General features: G+C 43.0%; 1 long non-coding RNA gene across 8 annotated transcripts in view; it reads left to right on the top strand.

Moving 5' to 3' along the window:
• Positions 1-26,123, top strand: part of LOC128109928 (uncharacterized) — a 175,436-nt gene extending 149,313 nt beyond the window's left edge. For 5 of the 8 annotated variants that reach the window (XR_008217963.1, XR_008217958.1, XR_008217957.1 and 2 more), the window contains one exon: positions 2,060-9,147. This is a non-coding gene — a long non-coding RNA (uncharacterized LOC128109928). Of the gene's footprint in view, positions 1-2,059; positions 9,150-23,628 lie in introns of those variants that run through there. The other 3 variants (XR_008217961.1, XR_008217966.1, XR_008217956.1) reach the window with 3 other exon arrangements.
• The last annotated feature ends 217 nt before the right edge of the window (positions 26,124-26,340 follow it).

The raw sequence follows: 26,340 nt of genomic DNA, 5'->3' as shown, positions 1-26,340 counted from the left end.
AACTGACTCTCTTTCGTCCAGCAGCTACCAATTGTCAGCACCTCCATGGCTAAGGGTGGGATTTCCCGCCCAGCTCTCCTTCCTGTACTAGGATTTGGTGTCTTCAGCTTGCACAAGCTATGTGCATGCTGCCATGACCTCTCTAAGTTTGTGTGTGCAGCTGCACGGTTGTGCCTAGAAGATACGGTTCCCCTGTCATCTACTGCCTTCGGCTCTTAACTCTTTCGGGCCCCTCTTCTGCAATGATCCCTGAACATTAGGAGGAGGGATTACAGTATCTGTGTTCTGTTTAGAGCTGATTATTTACAGTCTCCTATTTTCTGTGCCTTGACCAATTGTGGGTCTCTATGTTAATTATCATCTGCTGATGAGGGCTGAGAGATACATTACTTCATGGGTATAACTGTAAGTCATTAGGGGTGGATTTAATACCATGTCCACCTCTACTAGGGCCTATGACCTCTTAGCCACGTGTTCTTGACCAAATGTTGGTGCCAGATAGGAGTTTCAGCTTGTGAAGTATGACTTAAATATAATCAGAAAGTGGTTGGTTACTTCCATGGTTGTTTTCTTGCTGTTTATTTTTTTTCCTTCAAATATTCAGAAATCTAATATCTATGGTGACATTTTTCTGGTTGGATTTTTTATTTTATTGGATATTTTATTCACAATGCTAAACCCAAAAGCTTTCTCCTTCCCCTCCCAGTCCCTTCCTTCTTTCCTTCAATTACAGATTAGTAAAATATATATGATGATAAAAACACAAAAATGTTGTTCAGGTATACTTTTAACTACAGTTTTACTATGTATAAATTACAAGTTTTTCATCATTAAAAGACACAAATTTATATGTATGAATATCATATTAATTTTTTCTCCCCATTTGCAATCTAGTTTGAGAGTTTTTTCTTATAAATATTTAATTAATCATTTAAAATTTGTATTCCCCATTGTAAACTTAGTACATTATTTATTTTGCAAAGCTTAACAAAGATTTGAAGTGAGATTTCTTATTGAGAATGGTGAGAAAATGCGTTTTATTTATATTCTCTCCAACAGTCCACAAAAATGAAATGATTGAGATATAATTAATTAATTAATTAAGAGTGCATGTGAGTGTGTGTGTGCATGCCATACACATGTGGAGGTTAAAGGAATCAGCTTTATTGTGTAGGTCCCAGGGATCAAACTCAGGCATGACGGCAAACAGCTTTATCCACTGAACCATTTCACCAGCCCCTGATTGAGATTTTTTTTTTTTTTTTTTTTTGGTTTTTCGAGACAGGGTTTCTCTGTGTAGCTTTGCGCCTTTTCCTGGAACTCACTTGGTAGCCCAGGCTGGCCTCGAACTCACAGAGATCCGCCTGGCTCTGCCTCCCGAGTGCTGGGATTAAAGGCGTGCGCCACCACCGCCCGGCCTGATTGAGATTTTTAAAAGCATTAACTTGGAAGCACAAAATGAGTAGAAATGAACTAGTTTTCGTAAATCAAAAGCAAAACAGAGAGAGAGAGCTCACTGACCAAGTTGAGTGCCTATAGCGAGGGATGCTGATGAAAATAGATTCACTGGACGGGTCCCTCGTGGTACGTCAACACAATAAAGGCAGCTCTCTTGGGGTAATGGAGGGAGACCGGCTGCAAGGTGCTTCATAGTGATGTGAGACCTTTCTCCAAATTCCCCTCCTGTTTACACAACCAAGTAACTACACAGCTCCTCCTGACCTGCCCCTCCCCCCAGGAAGCAGTATTTCCAAAGTTAGAAGTAGGAGGCTACAGAGAAGGCTAAAAGAAAAGGGTTGGGGCCGGGCGGTGGTGCACCCCTTTAATCCCAGCACTCTGGAGGCAGAGCCAGGATCTCTCTGAGTTCGCTGAGGTTGAGGCCAGCCTGATCTACAGAGTGAGATCCAGGACAGGAACCAAAACTACATAGAGAAACCTTGTCTCTAAGGAAGTGGGTGGGGACAAGTCTAATGTATTAAACTATGGAGCCTTCATCACCACATCTCCCTTCTTTGATGCGTGCCCTGCTTAATTATCTTTCTTTTTCTATTATTCCCAGGCAGGAAAACAAGGAATTCTTCCCGGAAGACACACTGACATTTAGGGATTCCTCAGTGAATAGCTTGCCTCGCCCCACATTTACTGTGAAGCTCGGCAGTTGAGAACCATTGCTGCAAAGAAATTGAAGAGGAACACATCTGAAGTACTGGATTTTATTTGAGGGAAGGTTAAAAAAAAAAAAAAAAAACAGTTAGAGCCAGAAACAACAAAGAAATAACATCCAAGAGAAAACTAATAGTTCTTCAGAGAACAGAAAAACTTAACAACATAAAATTCACATTATATCCTTACAGACATAAGAAGAAAATACTAGTCAGATGCAATATACTGTGAAAAAGCAAAATAAAACAATAGCAACCACAAAAACCCAGAAAAGCAGTGAGTTCCTGGAATTAAAAGCATAATAAATATTTAAGTTAACAGAGAAGTTGTTGGAAACATATTAGAATTACCTATTTATTATTCAATTTATCCATTTAATTTGCATCCTGACCACAGTTTCCCCTCCCTCCTCTCCTCCCATTCCCTTCCCCCACCTCCTCTCAGCCCCCTCCCAATCCACTCCTCCTCTGTTTCTGGTCAGAAAGGGACAGGCCTCCCATGGGTATCAACAAAGCATGGTATATCAAGTTGCAGCAGGACTAAGCTCCCCCCTTGTATTAAGGCTGGGCCAGGCAACCCAGTATGAGAAACAGGTTCCCCAAAGCCAGCCAAAGCATTAGGGACAGCCCCTGCTATCACTGCTGGGAGTGCCACAAGTAGACCAAGCTACACAACTGTCACACATATGCAGAAGGCCCAGGTTGGTCGGAAGCAGGCTTCTTAGCTGTCAGTTCAGACTCTGTGAGCTCCTATGAGCCCAAGTTAGTTGATTCTGTGGGTTCCTTTGTGATGTCCTTAACCACCTTGACTCATACAATCCTTCTTCCCTCTCTTCATCAGGATTCCCTTAGCTCAACCCAGTGGTTGGCTGAGGGTCCCTCTGCATCTGTTTCCATCAGTTACTGGATGAGGCTCTCTGATGACAATTGGGGTAGTCACCAATTTATGAGTATAGCAGAATATTGTTAGGCATTATTATACCAGGACCCAGACACTGAATGGCCCAGAGACCTAGGATAGAACCAAACACAATTGGAGAAAAAAAAAAGTCAATGTAATGACGCATATTAGAATTTTTTAAACAGTTTTTTAATAGTAATTATAGGAATATGTGTGTATGTGTGTGTGTGTGTGTGTGTGTGTGTGTGTGTGTGTGTGTGTATGCATGTGAATGTATGTGCATGTGAGTGCAGTGCCCACAGAGGCCAGAAGAGGGCGTTGGATCTCCTGGAGCTGGAGTTACAGGCAGTAATGAGGTGCCACATGTGAATGCTGGGAAGGGAATTCCATTCTTCTGCAAGAGCAGTATGCACTCTTAGCCACAAAATAAACACTTAAAAAATTTCAGAAGAGACAGCAGAAGAGCAGGTCTAAACAAATGCCATAAGAAAAAGAATAATAATGAAAAGAAAGAAGATAGGAGAAAAATCAGTAATTACCACATCATCCAAAGAAGAGTATTCATATTTGGTGTAGGTTTTAAAGTTCAGTATATTTGCTGTTCAGATTTTACACATAGCTTTTGCTCCTGTATATTTCTTGATTGATTACCATGAAATAACATTTCCCATGTTGTTTATAATTTTTATTTTTATTTTATGTGCCTGAGTATTGTGCTTGCCCATGTGTCTGTGTACCATGTGAGTGCCTGGTACTCACAGAGGCTGGAGGAGGGAGTTGCGGGTAGTTGTAAATGATCACGTGGATGCTGGGAATCAAGCCTGAGTCCTTTAGAAGAATAGCCACCTCACCATCTCTCTTCCCAGGTTATTATATCATAATATCAAAATTAAAAGTATTTTTAAGCGTCTGCATGATCACCCATGGGGGGGGGGGGGCATGTTCTAATAACTTTTACCATTGTCTTTGTGGTGCTCTGTTTCCAGCACTACTCAGGATTAGCCCTCAACTCTCAAATGGACAATTACAATTCTTCATCCTCTACTTCAGCCATGAGGTTAGGGGACAGGTATGGGGATGGGCTGAGGGCTGCTGTTTATTAGACCCTCTGTCCTTTGGCCACTGAGCTGAGACAGACTTAAGCATGGCTCATCAGAAAACTCCCCTGGAGGGAACTGGGTGAAGTCAGAATGTGAGCCTGGAGCTTCCATGTAAGCCTGGGCTCACAGAACAGTCAGTCAGAGAACTTCAGGCATAGGGAAATGGAGAAGAGAGAAGAAGAGAGACCCAGTGACTAGAAGAGAGGGGACAGAGATGAAAGGAATGAATGAACCAGGCAGTCTTTACACCCTTAAGTAAAGCTCTGGAAGCTGACCTTACTCTATCCTTTTATGGAATCCGTCACATCAGCCAATGTGTCCTCCAGTCCTCACATGCCCACATAACATGACTGTCTTTTTATTATGTATAAATTATTAAGCCTTCCCTAATGTAACTTCTGAAATGGATGCTAATATTCAAGTTGTTTAGAGCAGATAGTTAATAAACACGGTTAAAGTGAACTGACCTAAGTGAACTTCCCCAGAGGAAGATAATATAGTACGGGCTTTCGAAACTGGCTGACAGGTTTGAATTATGAATCTTTAAGATATCTGACAATTTACTTCTTATGTTAGGGCCTTGATGGTTTCTTCATTTTCATCCTCATTAACATTATAACCTCTAGCATTTGGAGAGCTCATGTGTGAGGCATGTAGTAACCTCTGGTTTGCAGTTTGGGGTAAATTAATCCGAAGAGCAGATTGTTTTCATGACATTGTTATGATCTGTAAAATGAGAATTAATTGAAACAACCAATATGAAGCATCAAGTCCAAACAACGTTTTTCTCCTCTTCCCCTCTTTTCTTCTGGACGTAAACTCTTCCCGCTTGGCCAGGATTCAGAACTATGGTCCCTTGACTTTTGTACAGGTGAATCTATTTCCTGTTTGTCATTCTAACCTGTTATCCTTTATCTCCTGGCCTTTGTACCTGAAATTGGTGTGGGATGAGATCAAGAAAGACACCAACAACCAATATTGGAACCCAACAGATGGAAAGGTTTGTCATGTTTTACTTAGGAAGACTGAAAGTCACAAAGAGGTCAATTCTCTTTAGTTTGTAAATTTAACCTAATTCTCATAATGATCTCAGTAAGACTGTCTTCTCTTGTCCAGACTGAGAAAGCTGGTTCTGAAGTTCACATGGAAACATAGACAAGCTGAAATAACCAGGAAATCTCTGAGAACAAACAGCAGAGAAGATGAATAAAGTCCCTCTAAATAGCAACACCGTTACCCAACCTCAGTAATTGAAACTGGGATACTGGTATCTGAACGGATAAACAGACCATAGAAAGACTGGGAAAAGAACTAGCTAATAAATGATTTTGTAGATTAAGTGGTAAGAGTAGTATCAAAATCCAATTAGACAGCACTCCATTGGTTCTGGACACAGGAGGAAGCACCACAAAGCAGCCTGGAATCCTATGAAGGGATAACTGTTAATATTGATTACAACTATACACGCATCTGTCAGTCTCCTGGAATCTCATCTGGAGATTAAAATACACATATGCAAAAATGTTAGGGTTGCAAAAGTTATTCATGTTAGCCAATGTATAGTGTCCATCGATGGGGGCCTTGGATAAGCTGCACTTTAGAATGCTATTTAGTCAATGACACACACAGCGGGGTAGCTCAGTCGGTAAAGTGCTTGCCGCCAAAGCAGAAGCACCCGAGTTCAATCTCCAGAATCCACGTGGAAAAGCCAGGTGTGGTGGTGGCCTGTGCTCGTTACCCAAGCATGGAGAAGCAGAGATGGGGAGATCCCTGAGGTTTGCTTGCCAGCTAGTCTAGTCTCTCTGGAGAGTTCCAGGCCAATGAGAGTTCTTCAAACAGAGAAAGAAAGAAAGAAAGAAAGAAAGAAAGAGAGAGAGAGAGAGAGAGAGAGAGAGAGAGAGAGAGGGAGGGAGGAAAGAAGGAAGGAAGGAAGAAAACAGAGGGCAAAGCCTCCTATGGACATGCCCTCCAGCCTTCACATGTACATGTACACACATGCACACACATGCATGCAATCATGTGAACAGGTACACACACACACACACACACACACACACACACACACACACACACACACACACACACACACACACGCCTGCCAGGCATAGTGGTGCATGCCTGTAACCCCAGTACTAGAGATGTTGAGGCAGGAGGATCAAGGCCAGAGTCTCAGCTGCATAGTTAGGTCAAAGCCAGCCTGTGTGACACAAAATCCTGTTTCAGAAACAAAAATCAAATAAGCAAAAAAACCAGGTGCTGAAACTTCAAATGCAGTGTAACCTGCTTGTACAGCGAAGGCCAGTTTTGAATATATTTGTATTTGCTGTTATCTGTGTAAAGAAAGATTGCAGACTTATGTTAGAGTGGTGACCTATGAGGGAGGGGAGTCTATTAATGGAGATGAAAGACAAAAGCAAAACTCATCCACGTATGCCTTCAAATGTCAGTTTTGTTATTTTTATCATAGGTTTATGTTACTCACTCAAATAAAACAGCAAGGGTTAAAAATTATGGTGAGTGCGCACCGTGTGTAAGAAATGTACTAAGCTTGTAAATGCATCATCTCATTTAATCCCCACAAGAGTCCTACGAGGTTTTGTTTTAATCTCCATTTCATGGATGAGAAAAAGTTACTTAGCTCGCTTAAGTGATCTGTTCACCCCTCTGTCAATCTATGCCTCTCATTTCTTTCATGCCTGAGATCAATTCCAGCTCTCTGCCAGTGTTCAGGAGTTATTTCCATCTAACTCTAGCTAGTTATCTCTTTGACTCTCTTTAGCAATTAAATACTTAGTTTGCAGTATTTTTTAAAAATGTCGACATCCTTCAGGCCGTTGACCTGTGCTCACTCACCTCTCTGATGAGCTGTTAAGAGTCGTGTTGTATACCGGAAAGGAACTCTCCATATTTACCTCTTTGCCTCCAGAGCTGTCAGGCGTACTTACGTACAAAGTAGTTAATCTCAGGATATAAAATAACATTTATGGAGGCCCATGGAGTTTACACAATTTCTAATTAAATCGAATCTCTCAAACACTACCAGGTAGGTTTTTTTTTTTTTTAATTCTCATTTAATACCGAAAGAAATAGGAGTCTGAAAACACTAAGAAAGACTAGCTAAGAGTCTTAACTAGGACCTCTGACTGCAAGACAAGGGTTCTTTTAGTCACATAACAGATATCTCTAGTTGGTCTCCCCTAAACTATCTGGTTGTACCATATGCATGCCAAGAAAATGCCTGACTTGATTATTCTAGGAATGAGGACATGGCAGTAATTTATGCTTCGTTTTAGGAAACTGCCAAATATTCTACAAAGGGACTGTAACATCTGACATTCCCACCAGCAATGAGTGAGGGCTTTTCATTAACGGCTGTCACTCTCGTACGCACTGCTGCAACGTATATGGTGAGAACGTGGTGGATAAGGACATCCAGGTAGAGTTTTAATCTCAGTTCTCCTGTGACCAGTAAAGCTGAGAATGTTCAAAACGTGGTCCTCAACTGGAGGCTTGATAGCAATCCAGAATTTCAGGTCTTACCTCAGACCTACAGACTCAGCGTCTGCACCAGACTCTGTCTGAGGTGATTAGCCCAACTCTAAGCTCCTGTTCACTGGCAATTCTCTATGATTCTGTGACCTAAAATCTCTCCATCTCAGAGAATCAAAGGGGAGTTGTCTCGTCCTCCTCCCTCAGATCATCTGGAGCGCCTATTAAATTTCTCTCAAACATGTTTCAGGATTATTTTGGTATGTGGGATGAGAAGTTGGTCCTATTTGAAAAGATCCTTTTGGAACTGAGTATGAATAGCCACAAGGAAAGATGAAGGATTCTGAAGTCTCCAGTGTGATGGTCAATACATTGCTCCTTGCCAGGAGACTTGTTCTCAGCTTTGTGCTGACAGAGCTAGGCTATTTTGTTCAGGGAGCTCTGGGCACCTCAGAAGAATGGAATCCCAGGCTGCTGTGTATGCCAGTTCCTAGCTAGCCCAGCTCAAATTCCTTGGGGAGGGCATCACCTTTACCTGATATGACATCTCTGTGACCATCAGTTCGTTGCCTTTTTGTGTTTGAATTCCAAAGGCTGTTGTGATGTTGGTCAACTTGATAGCGTATACATTTTTCTTAAAACATTTCTTGTATGTTTGCTTTTTGAGTTTTGTTTATGGTATGAGAGATGTTTCAGATTATAAAAACAGAGATCATTTCCCCAGCAAAAGAGCAATAGAAAAGTTGTAAATTATTGTCTGTATTTTCCTAAATCTTTTGTGGCATTAGGTATTTCTTCATTCCTAAACTTTTACATTATTTTAAATATGTCTGTGATTTTGCCTAGTTCTGACAGAAGAGAATTTGTGGGGGAACTGGGGGAGAACTCAGCAGTTCAGAGCACTTGCTGCTCTTAGAGAGGACCAGACTTCAGTTCCTAACACCCACACCGGGCAGCTCACAACCATATGTAACTCCAGCTCAATGGGATCCTCCACCCACTTCTGGCCTCTGTGGGCACCTCTTCTGGCCTCTGTGGGCACCTGCACAGACATGGCAGACACACACTCATACAAATAAATAAAAATTAATGTTAAAAAAAAAGAGTGTAAGAGCCAGAGTGGATGGAGGACATCAGGAGAACAAGGCCCTCTAAATCAAATGAGCGAAGCTCATATGAGCTCACAGAGATCAAAGCAGCATGCACAGGCTGACCTGGGTCTGCACCAGGTCCTCTGGGCTTACCTTAGAGCTCTCAGTTTAGTATTTTTATGGAACTCCTGAATGTGTGAACGAGTGGGTCTCTGATTCTTGTGTCTATTCTTGGTCTCTTTTCCTTCTCTTGATTTGCCTTGTCTGACTTCAATGTGATGGATTTTGTTTTATCTTATATTTTATTTTGTTATATTTTGTTATCTCTTAGAAGCCTGTTCTTTTCTAGTGAGAGACAGAAAGGGAATGGATGTGGGGAGGGGAAGGTGGGGAGGAACTGGGAGGAGTAGAGGGAGGGGAAACTGTAATCAGGGTATATAGTATGAGAAAAGATTCTATTTTCAATAAAAGTGGATAAAAGAGTAATCTTTTTAAAAAGAGAGAATTTTGATTTTTGAAAAATCTGAGAAAATGAAAGAAGTAAAAAATAATAAACTCTAACACGTAACATTTGTTTTGTCTTTTCCCACTCTTTCTTTTCTCTTGGGAATTTTCTTGCTTACTTCTCTTTGCAACTTACAGTAGGGAGGCTTGTTTGAAGATGTCTTATTTCATTATGACTAGATGGACAGTGCACACAGCTCAATGGGATGAGTCAGCTAAAGCAGTACGAAAAGGACACAAATAGAGACAGCCTTGGACCCTCTCCAGAGCATCTGGAGCTTGCCTCCCTCCCTGACTCTGAGACCATAGAGTACCCTGAATCCCGCAAGATCCAGAGACCTTCGGCACCGACCTGTGGTGCCAACAGCTCAGTTCACATAGCTGTGAGGCTGGGCTGGAGGTGTATGCTGTAACCATCCCATTTGCCAGAAAGGACAACACTCCTCCGGGCTCAGTCTGTTTCCTTATCCTACAATATATATGACACACATCCTCCCTCCCAGCATATGGACAAATGCAAAGAACTGGGGCTCCAGTGCCAGGCAGCCCTGGACTCTAACTCCTCCAACTCACTCACGTAGGAGCTTTATGATCATGGTTGTTGCGTTACTCAAGTCCTCTGGATCTCAGTTTCCTTAACTGTAGGATGGGGCTGCTAACACCTACCCTGCAGGGTCACTGTAAGGACCGGGGATGATAGGTGTTCATTGCCTGCAGATTAACAGGCCCTTGCTAGGTTGTAGATGGATTGTCATTGTCTTTTTAGTCATCAGTTTTGCAGGCTTCTGTCAAGCCAGCCTTTCATTTGAGTTCTATCCCATTTGTCTTTTAAGGGAATTCCTTCTGGAATTACAGAGCCAATCCCACAATTCCACCTATGCTCTCCTGAGACTGCAAATATATTCATATTCTCTCTCTCTCTCTCTCTCTCTCTCTCTCTCTCTCTCTCTCTCTCTCTCATACTTTCTTGCCAGTGGTAAAAACATTCAAGGGAAGAGTCAAACCTGGACTCTGTCCTTTGGGAGCTTTTGATCTCATTGGGGAGACAAGACATAGACACAAGATGCAATTAGAGAATAATAAGAAAGAGCGAGAGGGCTCAGATGTGCTGAGCACAGTGTTCTATCCCTCTTCCGAATTCCATTCTTGCTTTATTAAACAATACTGCCAGACTGCTGACTCATGTTTGGACTCGGGACCTATAAGACAATGACATTTCTCTGCTGTATGTGTGACCCCGTCAGATTCCTTCATTGTGTATAATATTTTTGTGTCACACTTAAGCAGATTTCCTTGAGTCTCTTCCACAGCAGCACTTGTCCCTATCTCAGATCATTCTGTCTTCACGTGACCTTTTTTTCTACACTGCCATTCTTGTGACTAACATGATGCACCAGCTTCCCACAGGGATAGCTAAGATAGAGCTATCTACACACCCTTCCTTGCCTGTAGTGTCTAATGCTCTACACTTTCTCTCTGTACTTGAATCCATACCCCTAGCGTTCTGGTGGGGTGATGCGAGGGAGGTACAGGTAGATAATCTGGGAGTGATGACTTGTATTCCCAAGCCTTTAGTTTACTCTTAAGGGAAAAGAAGCTCAGTGAGAATTTGGATGTGTTGTGGTCTGATGCCTAGTTTTTGATACCAGTTTACCAACAAGTGATGTGCTGATGAGTGAGCAGTTATGAGACAGGGTACCTTCTCTCCTCTCTCCCGCATTAGACAGGTGTGTCTGTGGAACTGTAGCTTTCCTCTGAAAACGTTAGTAGGACCATCTTCAGAGTCATTCTGGTCTCGTGATGGGCCCACGACATAGACCCACCATATTAAGGGAACAAGCTGTCAGGCAAGAGAGAATGTGTTTAGCAGGAATACATTTTAGCTTCCTGTTTGTGCTAGGAACAGGACAGCTGGACAGCTGCAGACAATGGAATGCGAGCACTCCTGAGGCAATGGCATGTGGTGGAAGTTTCAGGAGCTGTCCTGAACCAGAGGAAAGGTAAACCATGCACAGAAGTGTAACTGAGGAGCCGCACGGACCTGCATTCCTCTGGGGCATGTGCGCATGAGCACCAAATATGGAGCTTAGAAGTGGAGGGGACAGGATAAGATCATCTTGAGACGTCACACTGTGCCGATAAGAGAAATGGTTGAGAGGCCAGATGACGGTGGGACAGTCACGGGGCTGGCTTTTAGCACCCTGGAGGGAAGAGCCTTGGTTTCCTGTTGACTCCACCATTGCTCCTTTAACTGCAGTGTTCTGTGTGTCCTGAGACTATTAGACGGGGGTTGGCTAGTTGAGGTTACTTGAGACGGAGGTTCACTCAGGTGAGGGAAGTAGGGTATACCTGGGAGGCGTATATTTTGGATTCATATAGGTAGTTTTATTGGAACAGGTAAACGTCCAAAAAGTCTGGGCTACTATTACGGCATCTCGTCCTTAGTAGACCTTCAGTAATAGTTGTTTGAAACTTAGAAACCATTTACTAAATACATACACAAAAGTAAAAGTCCCATCATCCCGCTCGGTTCTCCACTTCTTGACGGAGGTGGAAGTGACTGGGTCAACTTGGTAGGTAGATTTCCCTAATTATAGACAGTCGCAGCTGGTGAGCGTGTTGACAGAGCCAGATAAAAAGCTTTCCCCATGACTGGGCACCATGGATGGAGGAAGGAATGACTGCTGCCATCAACCCAGCCATTCGCAACTTGTAGCAAAGTGGTTTTGGTTTTGTTTTCTTTAAGAGGTAGAAGGAACTATTGACACAGAAGTACTTGGGTCCTGATATGAATCATCCATTTCAACAGTTGTTTCCTCGTTGACCCATCGATAGTGCTATAATCACATACTCCAGCTCCTTCTCAAGCAGTTGTGATCAGGTATCGATCTACTCTGATGGGAAGCACCACGTCAGTTAGGAGGCCTGCATGCTGTCCTCATAACTATTGGCACTTTGTTTAGTAATACTTGGTTGGACGGTCCCATGTGACACTTCACCTCTTTGAGCATTGATCAAATAGGTTTGAGTACTTTACAATTAGGTGTTATCTCCTAAATTTTCCAAATGCTTTTGAATTATCTCCCTACAGTTCCACAAGAGTCTTCTGAGAAGATGCTGATAATGGGCTGCATATGAGGGAGAAAGAGTGCTGCTGGGACCCGAGAATGTGGCACGCGCCCTGATTGTAGCTGGGGTCTCGGCAGCCACGCTTGGGCTTTAGTAAAACTCAGTACTTAGGGCCTTCCATGCTTGGCTAAGGGAGGTGAAGTTACTGTCCCAAGACCACACAACCATCGCACAGCAAATCCAGGATGCCACGCCAGGTGTCAGATTCTTTTTAGTCCTCTCCTCCAGTCCATGTCAAACAGTGAGAGCATCAGCATCCTTACCTGGAGGCTCACAAAAACACACACCACTGGGTCTATTCTAGAGCACTGGTCCAGGGAGAGAAGGTAAGGGGATGCATGCCAAGACTCACGTGTATTTTAACAAGCTTTCTGGGAACCCTGGAGCTACTGGTCTGAAGACCACATGCTGAGAGAATTACTGGCTGCTCAAAGTGTGGTCCCAGCAGGCATCACCCAGGAGCTCCCAGAACTGCAGCATCTCAGGCCTGCCAGATTAGAATCTGCATTTTAACAAGATCTCCAGATGATTTGTATGCAAATTAAAAATTTAGGAGGCTCCTCTCCACCACAGCTTTCAGTTTGCAGAATACTATATTGAGTCCTGCAGAGACGGGAGAGAATGGTCTTGCTAACTTCATTACCTGGCACTTTGTATTATAGCAGAAACTCCCCTGAACCATTTTAGGCACTTACTTTATTCTCCCAATGTTTTTACGGGAGAGATACTAATACTATTCTCATTTCAAAGTTAAGAAGTTACCAAGATCAAGACATGTTGGTAATCTGAAACAAGGAGGATAGATTCAGGGTAGAAGGCTGGGCAGGCCACTCCTGAAAACCACACTGCCATTTACTAGACTACACAAGTTTATAAGCCCTGGTTGTCACTCGTACAGTACGGGAGATGGAAAGTCAAGCAAAGAAATACAAAGCAAAAGAGAGGCTGCTGTGAGTAGATTGTCCAGGTCAAGAGAACTAATGTATTTATCCCACTTGACGTCGGTAGTCCTGGGTTTCGTGGGGATGCTATAGATAACAGCTATCCCTGCTTCTGAGTTTCTCCACTTATAAGACAGAAATGACAGTAATTGATAAAGATAACAAGGAATTCCATTGGCAGTTGGACTGGAAAGCGGGGCCTGAGAACTGAAAGGGAGATTAGAGGCTTTCACAATGAACCGACCGGACTGTAATTTGGTGGCATAATCTGCATCAGATCAAAACCAGAATGTTCACAAGCTAAACCTTGACTCTTTGGTGCCAGCCAGCCCAGACTCCTGATTTCTGAGATGAGACTGCACATAGACTGGATCTCACAGTGACCGCAATGTGTGAGATTCTTCCAGCAAGCCCACAGGCATTCCTACCCAGCCTATCTAGGGCTAATCCCAATTCGTGAGCTCCAGGTGGGCCTCTTTTCTCACTCCTTGCTTTGGAGGCCCCTCACAGCTCTCTTGCTGGAGCTAGTGATAGCGTACCTGGTGTTCAGGATAGGTGTGTTCCCGGGGGCTGGGCCACTGGGTTCAGACACAATCATACTCTTCTACCTGCTTAGACTTGCTATAAATATCCACTGAAAATAGCACAGGGAGCCTTGCACAAAGGTGAGTTTTAAAACTTATTGCCATTTTTATATGCCTCTGCATCTTCTCCCTAAAGGCAATGAGACCCTGTGTTACAAGAAGAAACTTATCTCTGTGTCATAGGTACTCAGTGACTACTAATAGATGAAAAGTCAGGAACAGCCCCAACCCCAAACAAACCATCTTCAGTTCTCCTCTCTCCAGACCCAACCTTGTGATCCCCTCAAATGGAATAAACATTTAGATTCCCTCAACTGGAGTAAAGGAATCGCCAAGTGTTTGCAAAGGGACGGCCATCACCTGGGCACACTCACCAGCATGTTGTAACAACAGTGGTAGGTAACCTCTTAACAGTCTCCTGGGATTGTCAGTGGAAATACATTCCCTTTACCCAGAAAATCCACCCTGCAGCAGTAACAACACAGCTAAGTAGCAGCAAGCTTTCTGCCCTGTGGAGCTGGTGTGCATCGCTCTATTAGCTAGGTGTCACTTGTAATCACACACCATGTTTAACACGGTGATTTACTTAGGTGCTTTTGTAATAGACTCGCACTAAGCACAAGTCAAGGTGCCTGGAACACGGTGACTACCCCCAAACATTCGGAATGCCTTTCAGCTCGGCGAGTTCCATCTAGAGCTAGACTCTCTGGGGATGTCTTTGTTCAACAGGAAGCTGCAGACAGTTCCTCGTCCTCAGGAAGTACAGAGCTGTCTGGTGTTGTATGGCTTCCCTTTTCTCTTCTGGGGGTGGCAGTACGTGACCCTCGTCTTCCTTTGTCCCTTGGGCCCAGTTTCTAGCTGCTGTGACTTCTGAGAGATATCCCATGGGGATAACTCTGGTACAGGAAGGAAGGAGATAAATGTCATGGCCCTGCAGATTAGAATGTAGACCAGTACTTCCTGCAAGCCTACTGTGTGCTGGGGTCAGCCCTGGGGGCGGTCTCATAGGGGAAGGAGCTCCAGCAGCATTCCCTTCAACACACCATTCCTTAGAGCAGAAATGAAGACAAGGAACATACCACAGTAGCTGCCATTCCCTCTTACAGCAGCCAGAGAGACGTGTGTCCTTGAAGCAAAAGCAAAATGCATCTTCCGTGGGTTTAGTTACATTGGCAGCACTCCTCTCTGCTCAGAAAAGATTGGAGGCTTCTCAGTGGCTCCTCTGTGAGTCCCAGTGTCTTCCTGGGTCCAGAACCTACTCTCAAACTGAACAGGACACGGTTGACTTACTGACTTAAGCCGAGGGAACCAGATATCTTTTTTAAAAGCCGTTCTCTTCACACTTTCGCATTAGTATCTCTCAGAAACATACCCCACGTTTCCCATTTCTGTTCCAGTTCATTCTCTCCTTGCATTCCTTGTGCCGCAGACTTCTCCATGAGAACACAAGCATTCCTCAAATAGATTTCTCTTCCCCTCCACCATAGCTTACAGCTTAGAGTGGTGCTTGATCCCTTGATCCGCAACAAGTGCAGGGGAGAGATGCACATTTTAGAGAAATGCAGGTACCACGCTGCCTGCAGATTCAAGATTCAGTGTCAGCCTTATCCTGCATTTCAGAGGTTTCCTTTCACAACAGAGGTGGGGGAAGAACAGTGTAGCTATTTCGAGATGAATGACCTTTCTGAAACACCTTCTGTCCCTCTCTCCAGGGGAACAGTCTTTGAGGTTCCTTGGGAACTTTGGGCAGCCATCTACCTGTTTCCTCCTTCTGTGTCTTACAGCTGCCCTGGGCTTCTTTCAGGATGATTACTCTTTGCTTGGCCAGGTGGAGGCATCCTGTCAGATATGTGATTATCTGTCATTTAAGGGCCTGTGACTGACTTGGCTATTGCCATCTTTCCTTCTCCACAATCCTAGGATGGGGTCAAGGAGGTGGTGGGAACAACTCACTCCACCTTAGCATCCAAACGTTCTGTGCGGTTAGAGAAAGGATGTGGCTGGATCAGTTGTCCAGGTAACCACTGACCCAGACACCTGGTCAATACTTGATACTTCACTGCCCTTTCAAAGCACCAACTTTACTTGTTGATTCACTATATAAAGGTGGGGTGTAAGGAGGAAACTGCCAGGGACCCTGGAGCCAGACTGCTCAAGTTCAAATCTCACCTATGCCATTTTTAATGATCTTGTGATCTTGGGCACATTAAATTCCTGGTGCTTCAGGTTTCACGTGTCTGAAATGAGAATAATAATGATGAATACTTGCTACTATTGTGGAAGTCATATCCCTACGTGTAAGGTGTCTCCAGGGGCACCCGCTACTTCGTGAGTTCTCGCTATCAGCTATCCCTTTCCTTAAAATAACATGAGTATACATGTTATCAAAGTAGTGGTTAAAAAAACTTGTCATGAATTTTGTATTGTAGTTTTGTTGTTACTTAGGACTGGATTGACCAATGCTCAATTATCTGAAATATTAAATGACCAGACACAAGAAGAAAGTCTTTTTGTTAAAAGGAGAAAATTTACCCTAAAATGTTGGACTTGTGGTTCTCTCTGCTTGCTAACGTAAGGGACATATCTTGCTTTCTTATTTATTTCTTTGGCATGCTGGAGTCACATTCTCTGCCACCTGTCGTTTCAGAGGTTCCTTAAAGGATTTGAGACCAAGCTGATGAAGCAAGTCAGTCTTTCCTAGTGGGCAGCAGCACGAACCAGTTACAGGTTCTCAGAGTTCTAGAGGACTGTGGGGTTGATTTCATAGGACATTACTGTCTTGGGGTGGAAGATGACCCAGCCAATGGCAGTGTGGCCGCTGATAACCAATTTTCACGTTCATTTTTAGTTAATTTGTTTGACATTTCATCAGCATTAAAATTGTTCATATTTGCTAAGTTCAAAGTTTTGTTTACATGAATATACACATTGTGCAGTGATCAAATCAGGATAACCATCATATCTACATCTTAAATATTTAACATTTCTTTTGGTGAGAACATTTAAAAAATCCACTTTCTGTAGTCAGTTTGAAGTTGACAACTTACAGAACAGAAGAACTCGTTCCTCCCTTGAGCCCTTCCCAAGTTCTCTAACTACCCCTATACTCTCACCCTCAGTGGATGCTGTCAGCATTTCTAGATTCCACATCTCAGTGAGGTTATGTGGAATTAGTTGTTCTGTGCCTAGCTTATTTCACTTAACATGGTCTTCACATTCATCCATGTTGCCACAAATGGCAGGACTTCATCCTTCCTTTTGTGACTGAATTATATTCAGTTGTACCAGAAACTTCTCAGCAGACAGAGGTTGATGCCAAGAAGGACATGGTTTCTTCTCATTGGAGCCTTTCAGACAGAGGAGCCATGGTTAGGCTTTACCTGTTATGGAAAGGGTGTGTGAAGCGCAGAATCCAGCCAGATGCTGCCTCCTCCTCCTCTTCCTCCTCCTCTTGCTCCTCCTCTTCTTCTTGCCCCTCTTCCTCTTCCTCCCCCTCCTCCTCTTCATCCTCCTCTTTGTCCTCCTCCTCTTCCATGCTGATGCTCAAATCCTGGGCCTACTGTCTGCTAGGTTGTTAACAGCTCTTTCACAGAAGCCCTGCTTTGTATTTCTGATGACTCAGTGTTTGAGGTGGGTGATGTTATAAGCTGTTGTTCCTGGCCTTGAACGGTTATGACCTGAAACAGTTTGAGCCATGCTGATGATAAATGTGGAGAAATCTGAAAGAATGAAAGCTGCCAGCAGCTAAGCTTGCAGAAAGCCTCAGATTTGAATGTGGATGTTATCTTTCTGACTATAAGTTCAAGCTTCCTAGTTAACTTTCTCTTTAGTAGAAGAGATGGAGGATGAGAGTGATGCATTGTGTAAATTGATGACTAATGTTTAAAGAGACAATGTATAAGATATGCCATATTTTTACTATATATGACATAAGTTTTCTATGATTCATAATGTACTTTAGCATCTTTCAATCAACCAGAAAACATGCTGTAAAAAATTCTGTTTTCGTGTGGTTAATTGAATCTTGGATAAACTCTAGATTATCATATAGTAGTATTGTCAAGAGTTATAGAGTTCTTACTGTGTGTAGGATGATGTGATTTATGACAAGAACTGTTGAGATAAACAAAACAAGACTGTAAGACGATGTAGAGGACAGTTCAATTGGAAGGAACACAGATCAAAAGATCCTGTTTCCTCAGACTGGAACACTCAGAGTCCTCATCCAGAATGAATCTCAGCTGAATTGCTGCTCCAAAGCCTGAAAACTTAACCAGCTAAAAGCTTCTAGTTTCTGGTCTTCACGCCTTATATACCTTTCTGCTTTCTGCCATCACTCTCTGGGATTAAAGGCTCACTTTCTGGGATTAAAGGCATGAGTCACCATGCTTGGCTGTATCCTTGAACACACAGAGATCCAGGTAGATCTCTGCTTCTGGAATGCTAGGATTAAAGGCATGAGTGCCACCATTTTCTAAAAAAAAAAAAAGTGTGAAGACAAAAAGTACATGGTGTGATTAAGGCCGTGTTGGAAGGACTTCTATGGAAAGTAATTACAATTGTTTCAGTATTGCACATTCCATTTACTGAGCATTTACCACCTATCAGATATTGTGCTAAGTTCTTTGCAAGAGGAAAAATCTCAAACCTTTACAGTAACCCTGAGAAGGAGCTGCTACTGTTAGTCCCATTTCTCAGATGAGGATACTGAGGCACAAAGAGGATTAATGTATTGCTGAGACCTGTTCCCAAGCATCTGACTCCAGAGTCCGAACAAAACACGTGAGTGGAAACGTGCAAGGGAGCCCTTGAGTTCGTTATTAAGATATGTAAGTGTTCATTTTCCTGAACTTAGCAATGTCTATCTTTTCCTTCTGTGGGTTTTTAAAAAAATCTTTCTGGGAATAGCTTTATAGAGAGATGGGTAGATTCGGGCAGAAGACTGTTCTGTTGATAACGAACTGTCCAAATTTGGACTAGCCACTTAGCCTCCCCAAGCTGAAATGTCCTCAACTATAAAATAGGAAATAATAATTCCAGGGTCATTGTCACCAGGATCAAATCAGATGTCATTTATACAATTTACAGGATGGGATCTGAAGCCATTCACAGCACCAAAGTGGCTCCAAATAGTCCCTTTCACAAAGGTTATCAGTTCCAATCATCTATGGTAAGCGGTTACCCGTGAATAATGATTTGCTCATCTGTCTGCCATCTGCAACGTGAGTGCATCAAGGCCAGACATAGCCTCTCTTCGAATCTCATGGCCTTAACAGTACTGCAGCTCTTGCTGAAGGTTCAGTGACTCCAGCACCTGTTCCCAGCAGGATAGAGCTGGAGAAATCACCAATTTTGTCAGCACACTGGGATATCAGCTTGTAGATGAGGAGACAGGAAAAGGGGGTAACTTGTTGAGCGGCCAAGCAAGGTGTGATAATAGCTCAGATACAATGTAGACAAAGAAAGGCTCCATGCTACAGCAAGGATTGCATGGCGGATAGATGTCTGTTGGAGAAAGTGCCAACAGGAAAGGCTGGGGATGTCCCACTGGCTGTCTGTGCCTGCATGCCACCCCCCCATCCACTTTTGCCTTGCTTCTACCCTCCCCTATGGTATGAGGTGGATGTGGCTTGGGAATTCTTTTGAAATTCATTTAAAAGTCTCTATATATTCCATCTCTTCCTTGTTTGAAAATAGACAGTAAGATTGCATTTGCATGGAATTTACTATAAAATACAAATTATAGCAATTATTTACTAGTTCTCTATTCTAAGGCAGGCACTAGACTAGATCTTTCACATAAATTATCCTCAGTTTTCACCCAGATTCCAAAGGGAGTATTATTATTATTATTATTATTATTATTATTATTATTATCATTTGCTGTTGAGGAAGCTCCTGAACCAGTGATGTGGGTGGTAAGTGATGGAGTCCAGATTCTAAACCAGCTCCACATACCAAGGGCCTTGATGTTGTAGCTAGGAGCTTTGTTCTTGCTTGTGTGATGCAAAATTGACTGCATCACTGACCTTTCAATATTTTCTGTCTAAGTAAGATATAAAGAATACAGGATTTAATCATACCTGGTCCACTTTATAATGCAGATAATTATGAGGTCAAACAAAATGAAATAGTGTTATTAGTCTGTTTTATGCTGCTGTTACAAAATTTCTGACACTTATTTCTAGAGAAATAAGATCTCTTTAGCTTGTAGATTTGGAGGTCCAAGGGTATGATGATTACATTGGCTTAGCTTTGCTGGGGATATCATGGTAATCAGCCTCGCAATGGTAAAAGTGCAGGTAGATAGAATCATCACATAGTGAGATATTTAGCCAGGACCCAGGGAGGAGTCAGTATCTCTATTTCAATAATAATTCTCTTAGGAATTAGTTGGGGGCCCCATGAGAACTATGTTAATCCTTTTTTAGGGCAGCTTCCCTAATAATCTGATGACCTCCCTAGTTCCCACCGCATCCTCTTCTTCCAGTGAGGACCCAACTTCCAACATTCGAACCTGTGGGGGACACACCAAAACCATATCTAACTATAACAGATGGTGAATGTGATGATATTCTTTTTAATCAGGCCTTTCCTCTGCGTGGGCCAACACTTCTCAGATATTGGATCTTATTCCATTAGTCCATCCCCTGTGGTCTCTGTCCTCAGGGTTAGACTTCTGATGGAAGTGCTTTGCCCGGACCGTCATTCTTGGGAAAATCTGCTCCTAATTTAGAGCCTTATCAGCAAAGCTCTCACTTCCTTCCTCATTCATTTTCTCATCTAGCAAATGAAGATGAAGATAACAACTTGCCCTTGAAAGCTCTGAAGAGAAGCACTATTTTAATACAAAGCCTTATTTAGGGGAAAAAATCCATTCAAAGCTGATGCACATGAAGTGTTGATTTTTAGCTTTTTTAAAAAAACAGATGTACAGACACAGCAAAGGGGTGAACAATCCACATAGACATTTTGAACAGTCTGCACTGTAGAAACAGGAGAAGGTCTCAGCTACCTGCTTTAGACTGTAGAACGCAACATTAAGTTCAAGTACAGTAAGGTTTCCTGGTTTGTACAAGTGTTTCCTGTGGTCCAGGGTTTGCACTAGCCAAAACTAGGAAGAATCCTATCTGGTGGGATGCCCTGAGGGTGCTGTGTGACTCTATGTGACCAGATGGCCAGATGGCATTTTTAACATAGCGTGTCCTGTGGATTCAATAGTACAGCAAGAATGCACTCTTGGTCCCATCTGCCAGGTGATTCTATTAAAAGCTGAACAGACATAATAGTCACCCTTCCTGATCATATTAGCATGTCTGTATTTGCCTGATCTGTGAACACAGAGCCCTCTGGACTTGAGATCACATTAGCAGTGGCCCTGGCTGCGTACTGTGCTATAGACTTCATGTTTGATCCTATGTACGCACACCTAAACGGGAAAGGATGTAGCTCTCCACGTACAAGAACACTGCTCTTGTTTTATGATCCTCCCACTCAGAAGTAGGAAGGAATCAGGAATACTGGCAGACGGTAGGGAGGTCAGTGTGAGTTTCAGAATGGAGCCAAACATGCTGTGGTTGGAGAAGGCAAGAGCTACCATTTAAAGAGCAAAGACCTAAAAATTAGGACTTCTGGTTATTGACATTATAGACACATGACCTTGAGCAAGTCAGTCCCTCAGAGTCTCAGCATCCTCATAGGCTATTCTTGGCACAGAGGGCAAGTGTTCACCAGTAGTCCACTTTGTGGACTACAGAATGCATTCATGTTAAGGATTACATGGACAGCAGACACTTGGAGATATTCCTGTTTGAATGCCCAACACTTAGGTCATGGCTGGGTATAGGGTGAGCACTTAATTATGTTTGGGGACTAATGATACAAATCATTGAGCTGCAGGAGATGAGGCTGGTAATGAGGTTGGCTGACCTAGAAGACAGAATTACCAATGAGTCCAATTTGCCTCACATCTGTGCAGGTGAGAGGTTAAGGACATTCTCATACCTGCAGCCCTAAATAGTCAAGATATGCCCTGTTTCTAAACTAACACTTAGTCTTCTACAACGGAAGAAAATTTCCTGTGGATCCTTAGGACTCACTGAAGTTATTTGTGTGTTTGTTTAAACTGAATTGATTAATAAGATGAAATCATATGAAAAAAAACCCATTGTGGTCATCAATTCCTATAAAATTATAAAAACACAAATAAAATAAATTATAAATTAACCAAAGTGAAATTCAAATTCAAATGGGCATTAACTTAATCTGATGGATGATGTTGTTTTATGGAATGTAGTTGGCCTAGATGTGAATAAGGTCCTGAGACTAGGGAAAGTCTTCTTTATTTAAGTTTTTCTAATGCTTAAGATTGTTTTGGCAGTTTCACACATGTATTCAACCTATCGTGATTATCTTCATATCCCCCATTGCCATCTCTTATCCCCCTCCTAAGCTGTTGACCCTTTCTTTCCAACTAGTTTCCCTCCTACTTCCATCTCTCTGTGTCCCTACATCTCTCTGTCTCTGTCTCTGTCTCTGTCTCCTGCTCTCTCTCTCTCTTTCTCTCTCTCTCTCTCTCTCTCTCTCTCTCTCTCTCTCTCTCTCTCTCTCTGTGTGTGTGTGTGTGTGTGTGTGTGTGTGTGTGTGTGTGTGTGTGTGTGATCACAGCTTACATGTGCTCTTGACTGCAAGGGTCACATCATGTCCAGAGGACAGAATTTTATAGGACTTCTCTTCATCTTCTCACTCTGACAATTGTCTCACCTCTTCTGTGATGTTTCCTAAGCCTTGAAGGGGTGATGCAGATGTCCTGTTTAGGGCTGAGACCCCAACAGACACTTGTTCTCAGCACTCAAGAGACTTTAGGTCCCTCCTTGAACTGTCACCTACTGTACACACCCTGAGCAAGGCTGGGAGCAGCACTCATCTATGGGTATACACAGGAACGTGCAGAAGTCAGCTGGACTGCATGTCAATGGGTATACACAGTAATGTGCAGAAGTCAGCTCGACTGCATGTCAGTGGGTATACACAGGAACGTGCAGAAGTCAGCTCGACTGCATGTCAATGGGTATACACAGGAACGTGCAGAAGTCAGCTCGACTGCATGTCAGTGGGTATACACAGGAACGTGCAGAAGTCAGCTCGACTGCATGTCAGTGGGTATACACAGGAACGTGCAGAAGTCAGCTCGACTGCATGTCAATGGGTATACACAGGAATGTGCAGAAGTCAGCTCGACTGCATGTCAGTGGGTATACACAGGAATGTGCAGAAGTCAGCTCGACTGCATGTCAATGGGTATACACAGGAATGTGTAGAAGTCAGCTCGACTGCATGTCAGTGGGTATACACAGGAACGTGCAGAAGTCAGCTTGACAGGATGTCAGTGGGTATACACAGGAACATGCAGAAGTCAGCTTGACTGCATGTCAATGGGTATACACAAGAATGTGTAGAAGTCAGCTTGACTGCATGTCAATGAGTATACACAGGAATGTGCAAAAGTCAGCTTGACTGCATGTCAATGGGTATACACAGGAACATGCAGAAATCAGCTTGACTGCATGTCAATGGGTATACACAGGAATGTGTAGAAGTCAGCTTGACTGCATGTCAATGGGTATACACAGGAATGTGCAGAAGTCAGCTTGACTGCATGTCAGTCTAGCAAACCAACAGTAATAGGTTCTTCCTTGGAGCTCGTGTCTTCCCTCCCTTTCCACAGGCTTTTGACCAAGTTCACAGTACCAGGCATGTTGCGTTCCCTGTGGAGTGGGAACGGTCATGCCGCTATTGAACCAGTGGGCATGTCTGACCTGGAATGTTGGTATTGAAGCACTCAAGATCCACATCTGGGTAAGGTCATGGATGGCTTTTCTCCCTCAGCAACCTCAAGAGCACCTTCTCGCACTTCCAATACCAGTAAGCATGGAGCTTCCAGCTCAGGTCCAGTTTGATTTCTCTGTTACCCCTTTCCAGAGTATGTGGTGTCTTCAGTGACCAGATCTTGACCTGGTGGGCAATCAGGAGCAATCGCTTGTCCTGTGACTGTGAAACATTTACCCTATGACACTTGATAAGAAGACACCACTACAGACAGTCTTATCCTAAGTTATTTTCTTCTTAGGACAAATAAATATAATGATTGGTCCAAAATTCATTCATCCAAGAGTTGTTTACTAGGAGCTTACTGTGTTCCAGACAGCACTTCTAGATTCCCTGACCACACTAGTAAACTAGAAAAAAAAATGAGAGTTTGCTTTTTGATGAGGAAGATAGTAAAAAAATGAAACTCTTAGAGTCTATATAGTATATTAGAAGTTTATGCGTGCTGTGAAGAAAACAAAATGGAAAGATAAGTTGGGTTTTTTTTTGAGTTTTGAATGGGAAAGTGAACAGATATTGCAAATTTTAGCAGCGTGACACTAGGTATCCCTGAGGAGGTTACAACTGAGCAAAAGAGAAAAAGTAAGTAAGGAGTGAGTGACAGGCAGAGAGAAGAGTCAGTGGACAGACTGTAAGGACCTGAGGCCGAGGCCAAGGGGGCTAGCTGGGCGTGAGTGAGGGGAGCATGACCAAAAGTAATGCGTGACCAGACTACAGAAGGGCTGGCATTTGTTCTGAAAGAGATGAGATTTGTTTAGAGGATGTGGAGTTGAGCCACGACAGGGTATGAGTGACATTTTAGTAGTAGCAGCCAGGCTGTTACATTGATGTTAGATGGTGGAGTGATAAGGCTTGATTAAAACATTTTTTTTGTAGTAATACCGAAGGACTATGATAGTGATTCATACCAAGATGGTGGCAGTGGACACAGAGCTACTGTTCAGTTTCTGCATGCTATGAATATAGAGCCAAAGGAAGTAGGTGGAAATGGGAGCTAAGACTGACTTTGATGTCTTTGACTTGGGAATTGGGTGATAGGAACTGCCATCAACTGAAGTAGGAAAGACCAGGGGATAGTACAGATTTTTTTTTTTATTTTTAAGTTTTTAAACCTTAAAAAAAAATTGTCTTTTGACCCAGAGACTATGTGCAACTTTCATTGGTCATTCTGAGTCCAGGTTCATCTGACACCAGCCTTCTCTATCATGTTCCCAATGATGGACTCCAATGAGTTCTAAGCAGATGCATACCTTCTGTGTCCTGACTGTGGATGGAGTCTTTGCCAGAGTGCCCTTCCAGAGTAGGTTCAAGGCCATGGCAGGTCTCCCCTGGGCCTCAGCTCCCACCTGTGTACATGGAGAGGGAGTGAAGACACTCTTGCAACCTGTGTGCCTTAGGTGTACTGAAGGTGTGTGAGAGATGAGGTCACCGCTACATCGACCTTGACCCTCAAGATAGGGTCCCCTGGGTCTGCCTCCAAGAAAGGTAGGTGATGACTTCGCAAAGGCAAACAGTGACTGGAAAGGACAGAGGATTACCGTTGAAACTGACCAATGAAAGCAGATAGACCCAGATGAGGTGATACCTTCTGCCTCTGCCCTGTTCATCAAGCCCTCAAGGAGCCACTGAGAAGCAGAAAGAAGCAGAACACTAAACACAGTGGAAATATCACTTTGGACGAGGTTGTCAATGTTGTCCAGCAGGTGCCACCAGACTTTAGCCAGAGACCTTTCTGGAACTATTACGGAGATCCTGGGTACTGCAGTCTGTATGGCGGCCACTCTCCTGATGTCACAGATGACGTCAACAGTGCTAAGATGGAATGCCCATCTGCCTAAGAAGCAACAAGAGAAAATACTTCAACAAAAGATCATCTGATGGCCAAAACCACGTATTTTATTTTGTTATTTCATGTGTATAGGTGTTTTGCCTTCATGTATACCTATGTACCACATGAATACGGGGTCTCTTTAAACATCAAAATCAAAAGCCTTTTGGATGCAATTATTTGGATTCACGTAATTTGGAACCGAGGTTTTAGTTTGGCTGTTTATTAGTTATGTAACTTCAGACAAATAATATCACCTTTTGTGGCTTGTTTTTTGTTTTGTTTATAGAAATGTGTATTACATACAACCCCACAGCATTATGGGAATAAAGTGTGTCACTAGTGTACAAAATAACAACTAACAAATGTCTAAATGTTGGCTGCTATTATTGCCTGCCATTAATTTTCATATATTGAACAAACATTGCTAGGTTAGTTGTGGCAGGAGATTTCAAAGCCGCTCTAGGAAAAAAAAAATCTACAGGCGCATGGAGCCAGGGCTGCTTTGATTCTGCCATTATGTAAATGCTAACCTAATAGACTGATTTTTTGAGACAGTAATTTCAGTTCCCACCTCTGTTGCTAAATATAAGAACTGACTTTGATTCCATGTATTCAAGAGAAGCTCACTGTTCATTAGTTCTATTGTTTCCTTCATCCTAAGTTTAACTGGGCTGGTTTATCCTTTGATTAGGCAGCGCCTGTCATTTGTAGAACTCCATT

The sequence above is a fragment of the Peromyscus californicus genome, unplaced genomic scaffold (assembly GCF_007827085.1).
Source record: "Peromyscus californicus insignis strain IS unplaced genomic scaffold, ASM782708v3 Scaffold_14__1_contigs__length_90479793_seg_2, whole genome shotgun sequence".
NCBI classification, from domain to species: domain Eukaryota; kingdom Metazoa; phylum Chordata; class Mammalia; order Rodentia; family Cricetidae; genus Peromyscus; species Peromyscus californicus.
Note: the sequence above shows the minus strand (reverse complement) of the source record. Positions and strands in the feature narration are given on the sequence as shown.